This window comes from Egretta garzetta, unplaced genomic scaffold, assembly GCF_000687185.1.
Source record: "Egretta garzetta isolate BGI_Z169 unplaced genomic scaffold, ASM68718v1 scaffold463, whole genome shotgun sequence".
Classification (NCBI taxonomy): Eukaryota; Metazoa; Chordata; class Aves; order Pelecaniformes; family Ardeidae; genus Egretta; species Egretta garzetta.
Genome location: NW_009259188.1, coordinates 604,459 through 625,225, shown reverse-complemented (window position 1 = coordinate 625,225; position 20,767 = coordinate 604,459). Strand labels below are relative to the sequence as shown.

Genomic DNA, 20,767 nt, shown 5'->3' with positions numbered 1-20,767 from the left:
TCTTACCCGTGGCAGACTGCGCTAAGGCTATGTTACAGGAGCTATGTGGGTATGAGGCAGCCAGGAGCTATAAGTGCTGGAGCATCGGCTGCATCACTGGGATAGCATTTAATGTTTCAAAATCATTGTGCTGAGGTTCTTCAAGTCTTGGGTAGATAGATTAAACATGATAATAAAACATATACCAAAACAAATCTGTTTCTTTAAATGAGGAAGAAACCCCCTCCAAGTTCAATGAATGCATATGCTTTGTCTCCATTCCCTTTCTGCAAAGAGGGGGGTCGTCACCAGTATTAGTTCAGTGATGTGCTGAATTATGGATTGTGAAAGGCACAGCTACCGCAATAGTGGAAATCTATAAATATCTTAAATTAACACACACGGACAGACACACGTAGCTGAAGGACTTTAGTGCAGGGCATAACCACGAAATACCAAAATAATTACATTTGTCCCTCGGAAGTCTTGAGAACAATTGGGTCAAGTTTCCCTATTTCATCCCCTCCCATTTTATAAGATAATTATGACCAATCAATACATCCAGTTTTTGGAAGCAGAATTCTGCAGCTCCTCTTTTCTTTCTGCATCCAAAAAGCAGGCAAGAGAAACAATAGCAAAGTCTGAGCACAGTTAGGTCTGCAATGTGCCGCTGGCTTTCCTCCATACAGCTCCCTTTAAGTCAAACCAGCTGATTAGCTCTGAGATGCCCATCTCTGTAGAATCTCTTTTCCCACAGCCAAAAAAAAAAAAAAAGAGAATTGCTTTTGTGGTTGCCTGAACCAGAACAGTGCTGCTGGGATTTTTTCATGCCTTCTCCCTGTGTAGAAGAGTCAACAGAATAGTGCAACATGACAAGATGCTGAGCCACAGTGCCAAGACAACTTGCACACTTTGCATTTTTCCTATTAGGGACGCATCAATGATTCTGGAAGGGAAGAGGGGGAGATGAGGAGGGAGAAAATAGTGCAGAGCAGTCAAGTCCAGCCCCCAAAGCCTTTGTGTTTTTATGTCTGTATCAAGATGGAGCTTTACAAGATACTGATGATTTGTAGCATTCAAGTATTGTAATAAATCTGGCCCTTTATTAAAACCATTTTCCCAGAAAAAAAGCCAACAGACCAGAAGATTACAAACTGCACAGCTTCCTCAGCTGCAGACCTCATGCTAAGATGAGCGACGGGTGAACAACTAAAAAGCAAAACCTCCTTTTGGATCCATCCTCCCAGCGTCTCTGGGAGATAGTCTCCCCAGATTGCAGGACCAATAAGAAATGGAACTCAGAGTTTTCTTAATACCAGGAATCAAAAAATGCTGAATTATGAAAGTTTTGAATGCATTTTCCAATTTTCATTTTAATTCTGAGTTTAGAACTGATTTTAGGCTGGTTTGTTCAGGCTTCTTTCATTTTAAAAATATTTAAAAACTCAAATAGGTGGATATCCATGGAGTTGATGTTTCTGAGAACACATGTAGGAACTACTGTACTAAAACATGCTTCCACGTATAGCCATTTGAGTTAGATTTTAAAAGACTGACCCATGAGGATGAAAGGGGCAATAATTTACCACCAACACTGTCATCCAGCAAGCCGACTGAGGAAGGAAACTCTTTGATCAAGAGAGAGGACAAGAAAATTTCCTCCTCTGAACATTTGGCAGGATTAATGTTTTGATCTTCTACCAGGCTTTCAGGAGGGAAAAGGGTTTTGTACTTTATCTCTGCACCCTTCCAAATCAGGGCTTTCCCCAGTGCCAAAGCAGAGAGCGGTGGCAGTCAAAACCAGGCCTCACATGCTGTGGTCCCCCCTTGTATGGTAGCCTGATGGTTGAGCACCCACCATGGTAACTCCCAGCCCTGCTCTGGCTCCCCCTCTCCAACCCCAGGGTGTTGCTGACCTGAGTATCTGGGGTGCCTATTCTGGACCTGAGCAACCAAGTGTACTTGGGTTATCACCCACCTGCCCAGGCTCACTCCCTCATGGCAGAGCATCAGGGCCACCACTGCCCTCCATCCCATTTGCATCCTGCAGGGGAGCAGGGACTCTAGAGCGGCTTTGCAGCCCATCCTATACCGTGACCCCAATCTCACAGGGAGCCCTGTGCCTTCTCACAGCTCTTGAACCCTTTTTATCTGCAGCGACTGAGAAAGGGGTTGCCCATTGCTGAGGAACCCTTTGCCCAGGACAGGCCTGTCTTCATGCTCCAGCACCCATCTGGACCCATTCAGGCATAAGGAGAAGTCAATTCATTTTCAGCCTTTATCATTGTAAATGCATTGTGAAATTATGGGGAAGGAGGGTGGTATGATTTCTCATGGAAATTAGCTTAATTGTAAATTAGAAATGCTAAAGTAGGATTACCCTCAGAAAGGAAAGCATTAGCATTTAACTGCTACAAAACTACTGCTCTCCTGTTTTAACACAGTAAACTTAAAACCTCAAGGCTGATACAAGAGTTCACTCTCAGTGCTCTTGTTTTCAAGTAGATAATAACCACAAGATATCTGGATTGACTTCCCTCCCCACCCCCCATGCTTCTAAACTGTCCTTAAGTTGCATCATAGTATTACTAACCCATGAGCTGTACTGGAGATGCTTGCTCTTAAAGGTCCACCAAACCCAACTCTTTGTTAAGTGACAACCTATGCCTGGGGCCCTGGCAGAGTTTTACCATTTAGTTGGCTTTCTGACAGAGATTTTTAATCCTGTGAGTTATTTTTAGAAGGCTTACATCAAACAAACATACACATTTCAAAGCTGCTTTATCATCTATGAATCAAGCCTTGGCTGCAAATTACGCACATCATCCCTACTTGAGAAGAGCAAACAAATGTATGTAAAGGGATATGACAAATGAGTCCTTCAGACCCATCTTGACAATTAATATCATGGATTTACATCCATTATAAAGACGCAGTAGAAAAATGACAGAAGCTCACAAGTTGCTTTCCAACGTAAAGCCCTATTTTAGCCCCAGCACAGCTTTGCCGTACAGAACTGTTAGCCTGAAACTTGCAGGCATGTTCAACAAATGACAGGGAGTATTTTGCAGCAAAAAGAAAATTGGAGGCTTGCTTTTTGGAATATGGCTCAGCAAAGAGTTACCCTCTGTTGAGACTGCGACTCCCATACTGAACCAATCAACGTTTCTGCACAGAAACTTTCCTGCAAAAATAGGGTTTTTTTTCTGATAAAAATTTAAATATAGAAACTAGGCAGAGGAGAGCTACTTTTTTGGAGAGAAATAACTTTTCAGCAAAACATTTCCTCTTTAGCCTTGCCTTTCAGTTAAAAGCGTTTTTCCAAGCTATCAAGATCATAAAGTGAACTCTGAATAGGTTGGGCTTTTGGGGAAGGGCAAGGCTTTTTGTTAGATTTTCTTTATAGATACATATATAGGAAAACTGCCAATATGATCATTTCTCAGACAAAAATTCATTATACTTTTTACCAGCTTCACTACCATCTCTTTCTAATTCAAAGTAGATTAAAAAAAATAGTCTCCACACCCTTCGAGCTCATTGAAAGTATTATTTGAAAAAAAGAGATTCTTTAAATTAGCCCAAACTGCTACTTTTATTCAGCTATTTGGGGCCCAGATCTGATCTCAGTAGTTTCACTGGGATTCCAGAGACTTGTGGTTCTGCTGGTGTTAAACAGTATTTTTGTCACTTGGTTTCACTGGGAGCAGGACTGGGAATAAGGGAGATGTGCTTTAGGCACTTCCGATCTAACACAAGGGGTTAATCGAAGCAACAAAATTAGGAGCATTAACTCTTTGCAGCCTCAGCAGAGTGCAGCCAGCTCTCCATAAGGTCACAGCCACAGGACCATCAGGCAAGTCCTGCGGATATCTCCTGGGTTGTGAGAGACAGGGAGAGACCGCGTGTGCACCCTCAACACCCATCTGTACATAAAGCCCAAGGAGAAATAAGCTTGGCAAATACCGCAACCTCCTTCCTCCTTGGGAGACCCCATTAGCCTGTGCCCTCTCTTTCATGGCAGCAAAATGCCATTGTCTTGGCAGGGGACCACTGAGCCCTGAACCCCACAGGGCTGGAGAAGCCTCTCCTGAAGGCCACCAGCTGGGCACTGGAGGTCCCTCACTTCTGTGGGCTTGCGTCTGCCAAAGATACCAATGTAGAAAAAGTCACTGCAAAAGCAGCAACACGCTGTCAAAAGGGGCACAGCAACGAGCATGGGATTTGCTCTTCGTCAGCTATGGGGATGTCACCATCTCTTCTGTAGCTGATTGAGATAGAGTCCCAAAAATCTAATAAAATGGGAGCCAAGGGTTGTACCATGTTGGGAACCACAACCTCAGGTCACCCTTTAGTAATATTTATGCATTGAGGCTGGACACAAAGTTTGTGGCGAGCTATCAATTCTAAATCATAAAAGGCGTTTGTACTGTTAACATTTCTCATAATATATCATCTACGGAGTCACACCACAGTTTTTTTCCTAAGCAAAGCACTCAGGAACGAGGTGCAATAGAAATGTAAATTCAGTAACCTGAAAGACAGGGGAAGACAAAAGCCGTGCATGTCAACACAGAGCTGGGTACCAGGGATCAGCCACAGGCACCAAGAGGCAATCAGCCAGGAAGAAAAGAAAGTTTTCCTATGAAGGAACATGGCAACCAGAAGTTTCTCTAGCAGCCACCTTTAAAATTAGAGGAAGAGATAGCAGAAAACACTCCAGAATATGCCAGCCCCAGGAGCAGCAGCTAACAAACTACCCCAAAAAGCTAGCTGGGTTGCAGAAATAGCCATAAAAGTACTTAAGTACAATATTAATAGCTCTTTTCTTTTATGAACTTTATTCTAGTATCACATGCCACAGTCCTAAGTAAACATGCTCTAGCCTTCAATCTTGTCTAGTGAAAATGCTGACCATTAAGTAACACAAAACGACAAGGGTTTCCATTCCTACCGGGGTGGAATCACAGGATTAGCATTCTTTTGCAACAAACAACAGCTGAAAAAAGAAATGCCTGGGGGACCACAAAACAGCAGCACAGAGCTCTGCTTAGCTGCTAGGGCAGAGAGGAGGACATCTCCTTCAGCAGCAGCTGGGCACGGGAGCCCCTCTGATGTGCAGCAAGAGAGCGGGAAAGACCCTGAGCCCAAAGGGTATCCAGCACAGATGCAAGAGCAGCTTTGGAAGCCTTTCTGCGCCCGTGATAAAAGCCACATACTAACCTTCCCCATACAGCAAGAGCCCAGGACACGTACCTGAAGGAGCCCAGGGCAGGAGGAGGAACAACAACATGGGAGCCATCAGGAAGAGCACAACCAGGAGCACCCCCCACACTCCTCCCCCCTCCTAGGCTCAGCGGGCAGGCCCTCACACCCAGCTGCTTCCCATCGCCCTCCAACCCCTTGCTCTGAACAGGCCACCTGAAACACATAGCCTGGGGGCACCCTGTTTGAGTGGCTCATGACCCTGGAGGGCTACAACAGCTGTATTTTGGCCAGACCTGATTGAACCCCCCAGCCCTTACAAGCAGCAGAGCGTGGGCAATGGGCACCGGCTGTTGGGCGCATGTTGGAGGGCTGCACTGGCAGGGCACTGACAGTGGGGCTGTGGTCCCCATGCCCACACATGAGTTGCCCCAAAGCAGTGACGTCCCCTCCCATTTAAAGCTCATCAGCTGGTGTAAATCAGCTCAGCATGCCCGCTGTGGGTGCAGCTGCAGGAATTTACATCCAGCGAGGCTCTGGTCTGTAGAATGAATCCTGGTTTTCTTACAGCTCCGAAGACAGATCTTGATATTTGCTGAGGTTTGGGATGGGAGGGGTGGGGACATGACGTCAACGTCCTGAAATGTTTAAATAAATGGAGGCAGACACATTTTGAAACACTGCTTGTTCCTTTGGAGGCTTTGCCAAAAAAAAAAAAAAAGAAAAAAAGAAAAAAAAAGTGTGACCTTTTGACTTTTTTATAAAACCCTGCTACATCAGAAAGTTTAAAATATAAACAGCTGCATTCACTGACTACATCAGTGCAGCCGGGCTGGGCTGCCTAATCCTTGGGAAGCAGTGTTTATAAATACCGTTGAGAGAGGCAGGTTAGATCAGATTTTCTCATGAGCTCATTCAGGATGGTTGGCTTTCATGGGCAGGCATGTTGTTATCTCTTTTAACCACCAGCTTTTGAAAGCCAGCCACCGTTTTCAAAGAGTCAGTCCTAGGGAGGAGGAGGAGGTGGTGGCAAAGGAGCATATCTTTCATCACAGACCTGACATGGGTGAAGCTGCAACTGGATTGATGCCACCGGAGAATATATCACTCGCTGTCAGGAGGAGCTGGGCCTTTTCTGACAGGCAGCGACGAACCTGCTGCAGAGCCCCTGGCTCTCCCTGGCAGACACAGACCCTTGCAAAGAAAGGATTTACCTGCCATAGAAACAATAAAATGGAGATGCAACATCAGTAGAGGTTAAATATAGGAGTATGACTAATTAAGAGCATAGCTTTGGATGGCCTGTGCCTGGCAAGAAAGCATTAACCCAAACCTTCTCTGACAGGACACACCGAAAATCTCTTTTTCAATTCTGCTGCCTTTCAGTTGATGGTTACGGAGGTGTTTCACTGCAAGGAGATAATGGCAAACACAGGGCTGCAGCCCCAGGGAGAAGCAAAGCGAGAGAAGTCCAGCAAGAAGAGGGGAATCAAGAGTGTTTTGAGGAACACGGCGCGAGGCCCGATGCCTGACGCTGCCTCGGCGTTTGCCCCGTGCACCGTCCTCACACCGATCCTCACAACAGCCGTCGTAGCTGTGGGGCACGAGCTGCCGTTCCCGTCAAAAGACATTTTGTGGCAATCTCGCTGTGGGCATTTGGCTGATGTGTCAGAAGAGCCCAGAGGAGCGGGAGGGAGGTGACATTTATTGCTGCTGCAGAAAAAAAGCGCAGATAATGAAAATTGTGACTGTGTCAACAATGCTGCTGAGGATAGGCTTCTTCCTCCCTACATTTCTATTCCTCTAAAAGGAAAAGCAAACCCCAAAGTGCTGGCAAAAAGTGTGTTTTGTGATAGCCCACTCAAACTTGCATCTGGCTTGAAGCCATTTGAGCTCACTGGCTCCACTAGCGTTAAACCCAAGGCCTCCCTCAGCCAAGGAAGTTGGGAATCATAGAATGTTTTGGGTTGGAAGGGACCCCTAGAGGTCATCTAGTCCAACCCCCCTGCACTGAGCAGGGACATCGCTAACTAGATCAGGTTGCTCAGAGCCCCATCCAACCTGGCCTTGAATGGTTCCAGGGATGGGGCCTCCACTACTGGGCAACCCGTTCCAGTGTTTCACCACCCTCATTGTAAAGAATTTCTTCCTTATATCCAGTCTAAACCTACCCTGGTTTAGTTTAAAACCATTTCCTCTTGTCCTGTCACAGCTGGCCCTACTAAAAAGATTTTCCCCATCTTTCCTATAGGTCCCCTTTAGGTACTGAAAGGCCGCAATCAGGTCTCCCCGCAGCCTTCTCTCCTCCAGGCTGAACAAGCCCAACTCTCTCAGCCTGTCCTCATAGGGGAGGTGCTCCAGCCCTCGGATCATTTTTGTAGCCCTAAAAGGGCCTTTTCCCGCATTTTCTTGTGTCTCCTTCCTTAGGGTGATCCCACCTCACAGGTGGTGCCAGCCCAGCTGAAAAAAAAGAAGTGGGAAAAAAGCAATCACAGTTGCGCCCGTGTTCAGGAAGGGCGGGTGCGTGGGGCTCCCCGGCGAGAGGCTGAGCTCCAGCTGCAGGCCCAGCCCGGCGGGGAAGCCTCTCGCACACGTCAAGCCCACAGGGGACAGATGTTCCCTTTTCTTGCCCAGACTCCGTCAATCCTGGAAAAAAAAAGTCAAAGCTCAGGTCTTCGGGGCACCCTGCCGACTTCAAGGGAGTCGGTAGTGAAGAGTGGGATGGGCTTAGTTTTGGCCCATTTGGATCGCAAGGTGCAGAGGGCTGCCGCCCCAGAGGCAGTATTTGCCTAGAAAAGGGTGATCTACGTAGGTGATTTCTATCGGAGAGCACAAGTTGTCCTTAATCTAAAACTGCCAAAGGCTGTGATAAGGGAGGGCAGGGGAAGGATGGGCAGAAAGAGGCCAGAGTTATTAGCCTGTGTCCTCAGGAGGGAAGGCTTCCTCCATCCCTCTCTGCCTCTCTTTCGAAGCCAATTTCAGCTAAATTCAAAGGAGTCTCAGAGGTATAAGTCTCAAAAATAATTGAATTTCTATGAGGCTAATGAGACATCATTTCCCACAGCATTCTTCTGGAGAGACTGGTTACTCATGGCTTGGACGGGCATACTCTTTGCTGGGTAAAAAACTGGCTGGGTGGCCAGGGCCAAAGAGTAGTGGTGAACGGAGTTAAATCCAGTTGGTGGCCGGTCACAAGTGGTGTTTCCCAGAGCTCAGAATTCAGGCCAGTTCTGTTTAATATCTTTATCAACGATCTGGATGAGGGGATCGAATGCATCCTCAGTAAGTTTGCAGAGGACACCAAATTGGGCGGGAGTGTTGATCTGCTTGAGGGTAGGAAGGCTCTACAGAGGGACCTCGACAGGCTGGCCTGATGGGCCAAGGCCAACTCTATGAGGTTCAGCAAGGCTCAGTGCCGGGTCCTGCACTTTGGTCACAACAACCCCATGAGTTGCTACAGGCTTTGGGTTTGGCTGAAAAGCTGCCTGGCGGAAAAGAACCTGGGGGTGTTGGTCGACAGCTGGCTAAACAGTGAGCCAGCAGTGTGCCCAGGTGGCCAAGAAGGCCAATGGCATCCTGGCTTGTATCAAAAACTGTGGCCAGCAGGAGTAGGGAAGTGATCGTGCCCCTATATTCAGCACTGGTGAGGCCACACCTCCAATACTATGTTCAGTTTTGGGCCCCTCACTACAAGAAGGACATTGAGGCGCTGGAACATGTCCAGAGGAGAGCAACAAAGCTGGTGAGGGATCTGGAGCCCAAGTCTGATGAGGAGTGGCTGAGGAAACTGGGGGTGTTTAGCCTGGAGAAGAGGCTACCTGAAAGGAGGGTGTAGCAAGGTGGGGGTTAGTCTCTCCTCCCAAGTAACAACCGATGGGACGAGAGGAAATGGCCTCAAGTTGCTCCAGGGGAGGTTTAGATTAGATACTAGAAAAAATTTCTTCACTGAAAGGGTTGTCAAGCACTGGAATGGGCTGCCAAGGGAAGTGGTTGAATCTCCATCCCTGGAGGTATTTAAAAGATGAGATGAGGTGCTTAGGGACATGATTTAGTGGTGGGATGGCAGGGTTAGGTTAACGGTTGGACTTGGTGATGTTAAAGGTCTTTTCCAACCTAAACGATTCTATGATTCTGTGACATAGCAGCCTGGGGGAATAAGAGATCCCAGGGAAAAGCAGAATAAGAGATCCCAGGGCATGTGGCCAAGACTGGGCACGAGTGGCTAGTGGGTCAGCAAACGCCACTTGCCTGGCTGTCCCCTGCCTGGGCACCCAGGGGACGTGGCCAGGCACAGCCTTGCCCAGATTGCACCAGGTCTTCTGCTCCCAGAATGTAGCCTCAGACAATACAGGATATTGCTGGGGAGGGGAAACAATTTTTAAGTTATTTTCCAAGACTGATTTCCTTGGTGGGGGGTTTTCTGTGCTACAGATACAGACTCAGCATCAAATTCTTGGCTGCAGTTTGAAAGTACATCATCTAGGCTGAAAACAAGCTGCATAGTTTCAGAAGTGATGGGGATTTTTCATGTATGCTACATGAACAGAAAGTTTTCTGCTTGGGGTTTCACACCTTTCTTCAGTGACTTCCCATTAGAGCTGTAGGCTTGACGCAGTAATATCTGCTAGCTGACCGCACTGGTCCTTTGAGCCTTAAAATTAATTCATGAAAAAATGAGAGTAAGCTAATCACTTTCTGTTATAATTGAATAGGTTTCACACAATATCAGAGAGGATGAATATTCAACAGTTCTCTTCATCTATCGATGAGATTACAAGCAAAAAGTGGGAAAGAGAACAAAAATTCCTTCACCTTTGCTTGTATCACAAAGCAAAAAAAAGAAAATGAAACAAAGTAAACAAACAATGCAAGCCCTTCTTTCATGGCCCAGTTTCTGCAAAAAAACCCCCAACCCCACAAGGCTCTCCATTTAAAGAAAGATTCAGTTCCTGCCACTTCTGACATGACTTAAGAGAAGTAACGCAAGTTTGTTTTGCTTATGGTTCTCTGGGCGTAGCTGGTGGTAATTGCTCTTCCTGAGCAGTGGGGCATTCTTCTTTGTGAAAAAATCAATAAATATTTAATTCATAAATGTAAGAGAGGTGATGAGCAAAATCTACAACTAATAAAGATAAATGGCTTTCGTACTCGTGAAGGTTTCTTATTAAAGAGTTAGTGGAAAAAGTGTCCCTGCTGGGCAAAGAGAAGAAAATAAATTGTGGACTTTATACTGCAAACACAGCATTTAAAAAAAAAAAAAAAAGAAAACAACCTTAATGCATCATTAAGGTTGAGCGTTTAAATCTACAGAAGCAAGCACAAACATGAAGGAAGATTCCTGCGGCAACGTTAATTGGGACTTATTGCGGACTGTGTTATTGATGATTGCATACATTCAGTTGCATAAACGAATTGCCAAAGCTGTATACAACTGGAATGCAAATGAGGGATGTGCAGCCATGTGGCTTCTCCTATGCTGTGAGACCCACCAGGTAACATATGCAGCACGCATGGCTGATGGGTCACTCTCAGATAGATGCACACATATTACATGTATAAGCACAAGGCAAAAAACCCCACCCCAACCTACAAAATCTTCAAGATACATCTTCTAGTTATTTGTGTTTATTTATTTGCACGCAAGTTAACAAAGGCTGTGGCTAGCAATGCATTCCTTTAGTGCATGCATAATTTAATTTGCTTCATCTGTTTTATCTGCAAATGCAGAAACATGACAAGAATGTAACACTCCCAAAGTCGTAAAGTACTTCTATTTAGGCATTTCTATGGCCAGATGAAAACTTTGTGTTATTTCGTGTCCCATATTGCTAATAAAACTGCAGCTGAGCTAACACGCCCCAGTCCCTATGCCTGTTTTCCAAATCACAATGTCCTGGGGACATATTCTCTAAATTGCTTACAAAGGCTTCGGAACACCACAAAACCAGCCCGCAAAAAGACCCCATCCATCCTGGCAAGCACATACCAGCGTTATGCTGGGAAGGCTAGTGTCGGTCTCAGCTCCAGCAAGTACCGTTGTGACCATATCAGCACCAGGCGATCAAAATCTGGGAAATGGCGCTTAGCCAATGCTGGGGGGGTGTGGGGGGGTGTTATTTGCATTGCTGCATTTCCCAGAGACCCCAACCAAGCTCAGATTCCCACTGCATGCAGTACAAAGGTAGTGATAGGAAATTGCCTCTTGTGTCCAGGTAGGCTATTAACCTTTCAGAGAAGGGGTAAAGCGTGGGTCATCCTGTCAAACGATTCCCATTTCACAGGGGAAGTACTGATGCAGGCCGTACCTTCTACCAAATGCTGTGGGTTGCAGTGGGAATTTCAGTGTCATGAAGTTTTGTTCAAAATGAAATCAAGTACAAAAAAGTGATCCCAGACACTTTACCAAGGTGGCCGAGGTCACACACTGTGGCAGAGCCCAGAGCTGCCAATTTCTCCGACAGCATTTCCCATGACTCTTCCTACCCTTTCGTGCCGCTTCTTTTATCACAAAAATATAATGGAATTGCTCATGCAGTGTTGCATCCTCATTGCTACTTTTCCTTTCAGGTTCCCCAGCATCTGAGCATAGGGCGAAACAGATAGGGGGGACATTTGGCTTAGACGATTCAACTAAGCTCATGCAAATGTACTCGGCAGTCTTGGTACCCATCGTGCTTTCACCTACATAACGGCCAAGTCAGCTGAATATTACTTTTTCCAAAGATAATAGCAATTTTATGCATTATTCCTTAAAGCTTTTTGTGCTCACAAACTGAAAACCAGCTCCAGCTGAGGGATAACAGAAGTCAATATAGTTAGTCTCTGTCCTCTGTCCTGCATCCTCCTCCCGTGTTAGCTGAAGAGAATATGATGATGATGGGGCATCATCAACACGTCTTTCTTTTATTTTCCTCCCTTTTCTTACTTTCAGCATATGAAATGGAAAACTGCAGTTAACATGTATCATTACATCTTTTTCTGGCTGATATTAGAAATGCTGCCTGCCAGCATTATCTTGCATTTGGGAAGCAGGAAGGACTTTGCAGGCAAGACAAAACATAGAAGAACTGGCTTAAAACAGAAAACAATAAACTTGCCTCTCCTGATATGAACTCACCTGATTTACTGATTTCTGAATTGCCTCAGTCCAGAGGAAAAAAAACCAACACAAGACTATATATATAGTTTTCCTTTAGTAACAGAAGCAAACCCAAACCATTCAATAATGCTGATGGCAGAGTTGTGAGCTCCTCCTCCACGTCCCTCACCCACTCTCAAGTTAACTCACTGGTGACAAAATCCACCCCAATGTACCTTCTCCCCAAGGATTGATTAAGAAAATGAATGCCAGCGATTTTTCCCTCTTCATGGCCGATTGGGCACTGCTCCTGCCCATGCTCATATGAGTTGACCAATATACAAAGAGTTTTGAGTGAAGGTTGGGATTACAAATTTGAGACCACGGGAGCTGGAGGATTTGGCTGGAGGGAGTGGAGTGGGTTGCGTAGGAGAGGACAGTCAGAACATCACTTCAACCAGACCCGTTACCTTGGAAAAGTCGCAGCAACGTGGCATCTGTAATTGCACGTGCACATCGCTCTTATACACAAAGCCGCAGCCTCCATATCAGTGCAGTGTATCAAACCTGGCTTTAAAAGAGGAATGATAACAGACTTGTGAAGCGAATTCAGCCCTTGAGTTCTGTAACAACCAGCCTTTAAGTTACCTTCTTGAGAGTGCGTTTTGACTGTTGATCTGTGATCGACCTTGCGCTCCATTGCTTTCCGCCTGCTTCAGGAAATTCCTGGATTTTGGCAGTTGTTGGCTTATATCCATGCGTCACTGGAGCATAATATCTACTTTGATGCTTTAAACAGATATGGGGAAAGCTCTAGGCCCCCCTCCCCTCTGACTACAAAAATATGACTACTTTCATAGTAGTTGTACATCATGCTGTTTGATAATCGCTCAGTGTCTTTCAAGTTATTTCCATTTGGAGGAGAAATTGCTGAGGGATTCAGGTATTTCTACGCAATCCTGTTGATTTTACAAAGGAAAAAAGGAAAAAGAAATACAAAAGCCTTGAAGATGGTCTGAACCAAACCAGAGATAATTTCTCATTTTCTAGCCTGCACTCAAACCTGTAAAGAGGTTTTTCAGCCATTCTCTCTGGATTGTTATTTCCAACTTTTTTCTGTCTCCAGGACTTTCTAGATGCTTTTTTGTCTGTCTCCTGGATACTGTGGAAAATACACGCTCCAGTTACGGTGTCTTATTGCTTAGATCTGAATTCGGGCCCTAGAAAAATCCTTTCACCATCCTTTTCTGCTTCTTGTTAATTACCCAGGGCCTATGTTTTGGGCACTGAATCCATTCATTTTGATTCCAAAAAATGAGCTTATCATCTCTCTGCATGTCTTCCGAATGAAAGAAACCATCACACTGACAAGCTTTAATTAAGCTTCGCCCAACCACCATGAGTTTCAGACATACTTTAAGAGAGATGATATCAGGAGAAGTAAAATAAAGAAAAAAATAATAATTAGAAGTATGGAGTTAAAAAGCTTCCCAAAAAGCAAAGAAGGCGTGACAGTAGCATGTGCTGCTCTGTGCTGAAGTAAAAGCATACAGGGATCATTGTGAAGGTTTCATGCTTGAGCGGATGCCTGATGCATGCAGAGCAGCTGTTGCTTTCAGGTATCTGCTGGAGATGGAAGCGGTAACCCGAGGAGCACACGTTCCCGACAGTGATGTAAGCCCAAATATTCTCTTTTAGCAGGGTTACAAGGAGAAAGCAGTGGACTTCACTTGTAGTTGTAGTTTGCTAAATTTCACTCAGGCACATGAAATCACTTCCGCAGAGTTTGAAGAAAGTTTGTTAGGTGGCTTCCAAAACCAATTTCAGCAGAATGACCCTGATTTGGTCCTTCAACTTTTGCTTAACACTCATGGCTCACAGCAGCTTTTTCCACCTTGAGCTTCAGGAACTTCCAAATATGCTGCAAGAAAGGGGCTTGTGATGAAGCGAAGTTAGTAACAGGATTCCTGGTGGGTAGCATGAGGCCAGTGCAGGATGAACGCTGGGAAGAGTTTCAAGTTACCGGAAAACAAAAACACTGTTGGGAGGTTGGGCGTTTTGGCTTTTTTTGGCCTAATTCCATTTCCAATTAAGCCATTTAGTGAAAGCAATATTTGGCCAAAGCAGAATGAAATTTTCACAGAACAACAATAAAATATTTAATACGTTTATGTTCCTCTAAATTAAAACCAAAACAAAAGAGAACAGAATGCGCAGAACAAAACGCTGCTCTGAAATGGGCAGATTAGTCTTTTGCTTTTGGAAGACCTCTATTTTTGTCCTGAATCTGAGAAATGCTAGAGAACTGACAACTCCCACTTCATCAGTAGGGGCTGGGGATGCTCCATCCATGACGAGCTCTGGTCCGTTTACAGTCCTACTTACTGCTGCCACCCTAATGTAAGTGTTGTAAGAGAAAGTTCTTCCCTTTTATAAGCTCTCTTAGCCAGGCTCTGGTCCTCCAGGTCACTGAAGCACATGTTTAATTGAAATGCACAAGCAGTTTCTTGAACTTAAGAGGGGACCTGACTCTGCCCCACCACAGTCAGCAGAGCCAGGTTGTTTGAAGTTAAGCACATGCTTAAGTGCTCCTCTGGATTTTTGCCCAAACTGTCAATCTTTTATAGTTAATCATTTATCACCCTGCTTATGTGCTGGTAGTTATGCTTCAGTGTGCAAATATGTAAATTGCTTTCATAAAGCTCCGCGTACCAAGCACAAATAATGCTTCCTCAGCCCTTTACAGGAGTTCTCCAGTCCTGTGACATCTCAGATAGATCAAACGGCACTTAGGACTGGCAAGAAAGTTACTTCTCCGTTAATTAAACAGAATCATTACTCTCTTCTTCTTAATAGAGAGGCGCATTCACAGACTTGCAAAATAAACAAATAAATAATGCCACTTAGCTCTAACCTGACAAGTATCACGCATTTTGCCTTTGGGAGCGTGTACATCAATCCATCTTACACACACCGCCACTCCTAGAGTGAGAATGGGAGCAAGCTGTCAAATGCATGATAAGCATATTTGCGCAACTGTGGCACAGATTAAGTTAAGTAACTGCCTACAATGAGGGTATTTGCAATGTATCACAAGGTAATTCTCCCAAACACAAGTGACCAGTTTAATTTTCCTTTCCCTCCATGAGGTTAATTGCCGTGAACTGCAGGGCAATGTCACCTCCACTTACCTGAGACCCAGTGTCTCGTATTCAGAAAGCTCACAGCTCCTGTGATTTTTCACAAAGAAGTTTTTACAAGAGGAGAGAAAATATAGTTGCTGCCATTCAGTTTCAATATGTTGTATCGGAATGATAGGCGGCAACGGTGCCTTGCTGAAATAGAGCCTTAAAACACAATTAGTTGCAGTTCTGTAGATTGCAGAGCCAGTTATTCTGCGCTCCTGCCCGTGGGGCCTTCCACGCATCCACTAATGAAAAGGTTGCTTTTCCCCAAATGTCAGGTACTTTCGCAAGAAATTAGTACCGGGAAGGGAAAATGACAGATTCTGTTCCCTTGCTCTGTAGAGCAATTTTTGTAAAAATTTATTCTCTGTCAAGCAAACTGCCTGGAAAAAAAAAAATGCAGTCAGCCACTTTTTCCAAGAGGAAGCTTAAGCACTTCTCAGATTGAGTCATATTCAAATGAATTAATGCCACCAGCTGGTCTCCCAATCATTAATTGAAAAAAAAAAAAACCCAACACCAAACCCTAAGCTTTAAGTATCATTAAAAAAAATATATATCTTACACAAACAAACAGAAGCAGCAAACCAAGCAAACAGGCTCCCCCATGACGGACCAGTTGCCATCATGACCCACCAAACAGGACAAAACTCATCCCCTGAACCGTCCTGGGCTTCGGTGCTGACTCTGTGAACGCTCCCAAACTCCTGCCACAGAGCCAGGCTGGCAGCTCCGATCCTGGGCCGCTCAGGACATGGGCAAAGGAGCAAGGGTAGGAGGGAACCTCATGGGGAACCGCCGAAAGCCACACTCGGGGAAAAAATCTTAGGCAGGGTTCACTGCATGAACGTTTTGGGATTGGCAGGGAAATAAAGCCCCAGGAAATGGAGGAGCCTGTGAAAACATTTCGGAAGGCTTGCATTCGATGCAGGTCCCAGATGAAGATTTGGCCATCATCCCAAATGCTAGGAGGTTTTCCTTCACTATGTAATCCTTTAAAAACGACACACACGTTTAATTTCTACTTTTGGCCGTAAATACTAGTCAATGGCCGAGTTACATTAAAGGAAGTAAGTTTGTAGCATTTTAAAGGAAATATAATGTGTTAAAGTAGGTTAGAAGAGATGCAGAAAGATACCGCTTGTATGAAAAAATGCAGGGCAGTGAAATGGGTATTTTCCTTTCACAGTAGGTCGGATATAACAAGCTTCCTACTCAAAGCCCCCGATGGAAAATATCCACTCATTTCTGGAGATCTGGTGAGATGGAGACACAAACATCCGAGCAGCTAAATATAGCTCTGGATAGCAGTGCTTTGTACAGTAAGTTCTAGTGCCTCTTAACTTAATATGGAAATTGATACAAAAATAAAAGAATAACATTTTCAAGAGCCTGTCTCTGCTTGCGTGCTCACCGGGACTCACACCACCAAATTTCAGCCCCTGTTGAAATCACTCTGCAGTTTTTGCCTTGTACTACCTGATACACCAAGACAACAGAATAATGAAAAAGCCATGTCTATTGAGATATATAAAGGTTACTCCACAGAAAGTCAGTATGAGAACTGCACTCAGAATGCCTTGTCCTTTAGCATTTCTGTAAGAGCAATAAGCTAAGTTTAATTAGAGGAATTTAGGTCTTGGTCAGAGCTTTCCCAAACCCTAAATGCCAGCGGTTCAATTTTGCGACGTTTGTTACTGGACACACGCAGTTTGGGTCAGTTGTGGTTCCTGAAGCTTGGGGTGGGGCCCGAGCAGCTACTGCTGGAGCAACGCTGCAAACCCCCTGAGGACGAAGAGGCGGCGAGAACAGCAAAGAGCTGTGCTAGTGACACATGGCTTTCTTATATATCTCCTCCTGTCTTGCTGCGAGGCAAAAGCATTGGACCCAGGTGTGATTGCGCTTGCAGTGATTTAAATTTAAACTCCTCAGGCCTGACTCTGCACTCTCCTGTCCCTTGCTCAGCCACTGGCCCAAGCACAGGGCTTGCAGGACTTGGCAGCCTGTACACTGGATCACAGGACAATTCAGGTCAGGAAGGATCTCCCTGCAGCGGAGGTGACACCCCGAGAAGCAGGGCCGCAGACGGCAAGAAATACAGAGCAGAAGCAGGCTCCGTCACTGGTCGTTTCCCATTGCACGCACATTCGGCTGGGGATCTCAGCACGGTGCTTTCTCTCTCCCCCTTCTCAGAGAATGCATGGGATGACATTCAGCCATTAACAGGTTTGTCGTCGGTGCTGGCCCCAGTGAAAAGCAAACCCGTATGTCAGCTTTACCTTATGTAACATTAAAGGAAATAAAAGAAAAAAAAAAAAAAAAGGCATTTGCTCCTACAACTCACAGGGAAAATAAAACGCAAACAAAATAAGGTGTGTTTTCCTCTGTTTCCACTTGATATTACCCATCTTCAAAGTCAGAAAGTTACGAAGCTTGCTGCCAAGCACAAGTCAACAAACAAACAAAGAAAATATTGACAAGCTTGATTTCAAAGGTCACAGGAAGGGGGCAAGTGCCACGCTTTCAGCCTTCTTCCCCTTTTCAGTCCTCCTCGAATGCTAAAATGCTGTGCCCTGCCCCAGGGCGAGGAGGGAGCCCTTGTAGGAAGCAGCTGAATTCAGAGCCTCTTTAAGCCGATGAACTGGATTCAACCTTGCACATCCTTACTAACGTAACCAGTCCAGGAGAGACTCGTTGAGGAGAGAGTTGTAAATAATTTGGTGACCGCCAGCTGCTGTGATGGTCAGGTCCATCTCACCACCAGGGCTGACCTGGGGCTGTCCCACCACGTGGCAACAGTGCAAGACAGGTTCCCAAACCTTCCCCAGCCATGGCAGCTCACAAAAGCAGCTGCCCAAAGACAAGACACAGGAGAAGAAAGTCAAAGTTTCTTGCCTGAAGGCTGGACAAAGCCATGCGACGGTAGAGTAGGGAGCACCTGGAGCTGCCTCACCATTGTGACGCAGAGCACACCCCAGAGCAGGTGCAAGGCAGAGATGTTCTCCCTTCCCCACCACAACTGTGGCTCTCCAAAATATTCTCTCCAGCTGGCTCCTGCTCACAGTACCCCACATCTATCAGGATGCAGCAGCAAGCCTGGCACCCTCCATGCTCCCATCCTCTTTGCCAAAGGCATCCGAGAGAAGTACCCTCACCACCCCAGAGATGCAGGAAAAGGGACCGAAGGATTCACGCAGACCATTTTGAAAAGCGATGAGCATTGCACCCTTACAGATTAGCTGGGGTGGTAGGAGCTGAAACAACATTTGTACCGTGGCTTGGCCAAACCAGACATCGCAGTTCAAGGGCGATGCTAGAGACCAAAGTTTAGGTAAGAGCATGAATGTTCATTCATATCTTAGCTCTCATTCAAGAATGTGAAGGCTGTAGCAGCCTTACAAATAACAGCCATGGCGTGTATTGAAATTGCTAAAGCTTGTAAAATCTGATTTACTCTCTGAGGGGGAAGTCATTTAGTTTGAGTCATAAGAGGTCTTGATACAATCTAAGCTTCATCGTCTCTGAAGGAACAGCTCACTCCCTGGATGGGTATCAAAAGGCTGCTGTGTACAGCCTTGGTAACACAACAGCAGAGAACAATTCCTAGCGCTGAAGATTAAAAGATCTTTGTATCAGCTGCTCTTCAGTACAGCTTCTCTCACATTACACCACCTGATGGGCACTCCAGGTTTACAGCTAGCTCTTCAGGAGTCCATGGCTCTGAAAGCAAGAAGATATAAGCTTTGCAGAGGTTTTTATACAACATGTATATGTAAAAAAAACCAAAAATGTGCAGCCCCAGGCATAAATAACAATGTCGATCTTTAACCTGCCTTTCCCTGCCTGAGGTTTTCACTGTTTGGAGCCTCACCTACTCTAGGAGTCAGAGAGTCTGCAACTCTGCTGCAGGTAACAGAAGGCAGGCAGGAGGGCTCGGGGTAATTCTGCCTTCTTGCCCTTAGCTGAAAACACAGGGGCTGGGTGATACCTGCACTGGCCTGCAAGGCTCTGCTGGCTCAGAGCCCACCTTTCTGTGGCCTGAGTCCTGTCTTCTGGGCCCCATGAGGAGGGATAATGCTTGAAGACCCACACATGGATGAAAACAAAGCTTAAACTCAGCCGAGTGCAAATGTTATTCCCTACCTCAGCTCCTAAGGTTGGGGAGGACTTTTTATTGCCGATGACATTTGTTTCTGGATAGGAGAGGAACACGTATCTGTGGGAGGGAAGAGTCTACTTTGTCACACACCCCATGGGGCTGTGTAAAGTAGCTGAGTGGGAGAATTTTTGACACCTCCCTGTGCTGGAGTAAACCCAAAAGTGAGGGCCAAGACTCCGGCAAGAGCCTCCCCTGGGGAGACACAGGAATAGCACAGCCAATCCTGCCTCTCCACCAGAGCTGCTCTCCAGCACTCCCGCAGCCTCGGCTAGAAACGGAATTCACAAATGGCAGAGAGATGCGAGGGATCAGCGGGGAAAAGGGAAAGGTCAGCTAAGGTTGCTACCACTATGGCCCAACCAGAGCAAACGGCAAACAACAACAGACCCCTGCAGGGCAGCACTGGGGAAAAACCAATGCGCGTGTTGCAAATGTTCCCCTGTGCTCATTGTCCCCTTTCTGCTCTTACAAGAATGGATGTAAAAACCAAAACCTACTTTGTGGAAAGAGACACTATGGAAGCCATAAGCAGAAAGAGCAAGTGATGTGGGTCGTACTTTGGACAGCTGTTTCCACTTGCCTGCGTACCGGAGCATATGGATCATTCCTACTGCCATAGATGAGCAGCACCAGATGCAGTGGGGTGAGATGCTCTTTTATTACCAGCCCCCTGTGGTAAGAAAAGACATCAGGCCTGAGCTCCTGTGCATTCTCCCGGGGAGCCTGCAGCATCAGACAGCGTGTACCTCCAGTGTTTTCACTTGGTAGGTAGGACATCCGCTCGGTCTTGTCATAGATAACAAGCAGTTTTGACATGTTTGCAGAAGGTGTGCCTTCAGGGTGGCAGCCCTGTGGGTCCCACCTTCCCACTTTTTCAGTCAATTTCTTCCCATCACACCAACACCAGCTGTTCAGCTGCTCCCATCAGTGAATTTGCTCTACAAACAGTAGTTTTGCAAAGAAATCACTCCAGCAATGGAGACTGGGATGCTCAGTGGTACAGCTGCCCATAGCTGTGCGTACTGAAATGACAGTGCTGTAGGCAGAGGTCTCAAGACATCAGTTAGGTCACGCAAAGCTGATGATATAGTACCCTGCAACGATACAGTGCACCTTGTAGGCTGGGGCTGAGGTGGGGACAGGTCTCCATAGCAGACACTC

General features: G+C 45.8%; 1 protein-coding gene across 1 annotated transcript in view; it reads right to left on the bottom strand.

Moving 5' to 3' along the window:
- Positions 1–18,844: 18,844 nt before the first annotated feature.
- PIGN (phosphatidylinositol glycan anchor biosynthesis class N) overlaps positions 18,845–20,767 on the bottom strand; it is a 98,097-nt gene continuing 96,174 nt past the window's right edge. The window contains exon 29 of the transcript XR_004841604.1: positions 18,845–19,167. The gene's annotated coding sequence lies outside the window, so the exon portion shown is untranslated. The remainder of the gene's footprint in view (positions 19,168–20,767) is intronic.